This window comes from Austrofundulus limnaeus, unplaced genomic scaffold, assembly GCF_001266775.1.
Source record: "Austrofundulus limnaeus strain Quisiro unplaced genomic scaffold, Austrofundulus_limnaeus-1.0 Scaffold2, whole genome shotgun sequence".
Classification (NCBI taxonomy): Eukaryota; Metazoa; Chordata; class Actinopteri; order Cyprinodontiformes; family Rivulidae; genus Austrofundulus; species Austrofundulus limnaeus.
The window spans coordinates 6404625-6407449 of NW_013952404.1; the positions used below are offsets into that span (position 1 = coordinate 6404625).

Sequence of the window (2825 nt, forward strand, 5' to 3'; positions counted from 1 at the left end):
CTTTAGGTTTTAAAATTAAGTGCAATATTTTCATTTATTCTAAAACTTTAATTAGTTTATGATCGTTTTTTTTCCCCTATTGGTCGCCTGACATGTACGTATTAATTAATGACAATAATTTGCAAATGAAAAAAAAAAAAAGCTGAGTCAGGCCACCATTAAAAAAAACATTTCATTATTGCCCTTTTGAATGCCCATTCATTGTTCATTATTACCCATTGAATAAAGTGTAATAACTTATTAGACATTTGATAGGACAGTCTTCTTGTTCCACACCAGGTCATATAATTCATATTTTTATGCAAAAGTTTGCAGGTGAAACCTGAAAACAACTATTTTTACTAAAAAAAAATGCAAAAGCAATACGTATTGTTTATAAACATGCAAATAAATCCAGTTTAATAGATTAATAGTTGAAAAAGATAAACAAAAATCATCAAAACATCAAAACAGTCCACGAATGTGGGACAGTTGATAGAAATTAAAAACAAATATAGTTTAAACTTCTCAACCAAATTAGTACAATGTCTGATGTATGATAACCTGCTTTAAATAAAATTAAATATGGATTTAGAACAAAACAAACACATTTTAAATTAACAGTATAACAATATGTACAATGTGCTAACAAGCAAAAAATATACAATAAAAATAAATAAGATTTTAAACAAATCTTGTAGTATTCCATAGAAAGTGTTTATCCAGGCTCATCCTCTGCATTAAAAAGCATTTATATATGTTATTTTTTTTTCATATTTGTGACATCATCAATGAAACTGATAATCTTGTCAAAGATTAAACTAAAWGGGCTTTTGTGAAACACATAACAACAGATTTAGATGTTTTTTAAAGAGAGATTTGAAGTAAGCGCAGTAAAAAGGCATGTTATTTTAATTTCTCAGACAAATCCATGGATTTAAACAGATCCAGACGTGATAATGATACTAGAAGCTTCAAGCGTGGAGGCCACACAGTCACACAAGTTATGATATATTCTAAAAAAATGACTAATTACTTTATCATATCTTTCCAAACCTGCCAAAATTTATTACAACCTGTGGCAAAAAAAATCACAACGAAGGCCTTTCCATAGCTCGCCAGCTGTAGCACCGATCCTTCGGCCACATTACTGCTCTTAAAAAATAACTGTTTCACCAAATATGCCCAAACATTTGGCTTATGATGTTCATAAGCCCCACAGGACACAGAGGGCTTATCAGTTCATTAGCCACTTGATGGCCTATTTCAAGTTATAGTTGGAGGGAGGAGGGCGATGGATGAGGATATAACCGTCCATTACCGGAACATATTTTGTTAAGCTATTCAGAGATGGAGAGAGGGAAAATTTCAAACCCATAAGAAGATTAACAGACCTCAGCATATGTTAAAAAACATCATGGGTTGAGTTAATACCTAGTTAGTGAAAGCTCAGTTAGAGACGCAGTCCATTTAAAGGACAATTCCAAAAAATAAAAGAAGCGTTACTATTTAAACTGAAGTTAAGAAAATTTACAACACAAAAACCATATTTTTAACTATTAAAATTATCCTTAAACTTCATAATGTGGTGTCACTTAAATCAGCAGGGTAAATCTTTTCCTTGCAATGTTTAAAACTCTCTTTATGAGACAAACGTTCCTATTGGATTATGCATCAACCTATATGTTCCACAGCCTGCAGCATGATAAAAGCACTGAAATATTTAATCACCTCTAAGTGATGACTAATGGTCTTTAATGCAGCTCGAGTCCAGGAGGTCACACGTACAGTTTGATGGATGAATATATTAAAAGGGACACATTTAGCTTCAAGCACGGGGAGCTTGTTTCTGCATAATGACATGTTGAGCCTCATTTAAAGAAAACATATTAACCCATTCAGTCAAAGAACATTACTGTAATGGATACAGGCTTTTTTTAGTACCAGTAGTTGTTTTGAAGGCTGTCTAAAGAATTAACTAAGACAGGTAAGATATTAATTGTTCACAGCCTTTCCCCTCCACAGCTCTGTATCAGATGGATGAGGTGTGCAGAGACGAAGAAAAAGCAAATCAGCCACAGAGGCAGAATTTATTCTTTGCTTATTTCAATATTTCATTGAGGGTTATACATCAATGAACTGTTTCAGGAGTGTCATCGTACAAATAAATAAATAAATAAATAAAAATAAATAAATAAATAAAAGCTAAGCCCCCTGGATTCAAGGCCAGAAAATGTACGCTTTTTAACAGCAGTGTGTCTTGAACGCATGAAAGCAGCCATCTTCAAAACACGGACACGACTGAGCCTGTTTACATTCTTTTGTTCACGCAAATGTTATGATAACTGTAAATATGGTCCTTTTATTATAGGAAATCTCACCATGAGGTCAGTTAACACATGAACAGCAGGCAGATTAAATCTCAAACTGYAGTTGACTAAATATGCAAGTTCTTCACTCATTTTTTTTCCACTGACATAAAAAAAATCATTTAGTTCAAAGACAACTTGCAAAAGGTAAATAAATGACATTAAAATGGAGCAACAGGAGGCAGGAGTTTGTCCTGTAATCAGTGGGTGGCCAGTTCGAACCCCTCTCTCTCTGCCTCAGTTGTTGTGTCATTGGGAAGACGCTTCATCCACCTTGCCTGCTGTGGTCAGAGGACCAGGTGGCGCCGGCCTGTAGCTGTGGCTACAATGTAGCACAATCAGTGTGTGAATGTGTGTTTGACTGGGTGAATGACTCTAAAGTGTTTTTGAGTCCTTTGACTTGTTAAAGGGATCCACGTTTAGTTGTAACATTAGTCTTGATTTGATAAACATATATTTTAACTGTAAAATAAAGAC

The 2825-nt window shown here is 33.9% G+C and overlaps 1 long non-coding RNA gene across 1 annotated transcript in view; it reads right to left on the reverse strand.

Annotated features, from left to right (window-relative positions):
* Positions 1–1723, reverse strand: part of LOC106520883 (uncharacterized) — a 10994-nt gene extending 9271 nt beyond the window's left edge. Inside the window, exon 1 of the long non-coding RNA XR_001310599.1 lies at positions 1711–1723. This is a non-coding gene — a long non-coding RNA (uncharacterized LOC106520883). The remainder of the gene's footprint in view (positions 1–1710) is intronic.
* Positions 1724–2825: the final 1102 nt, after the last annotated feature.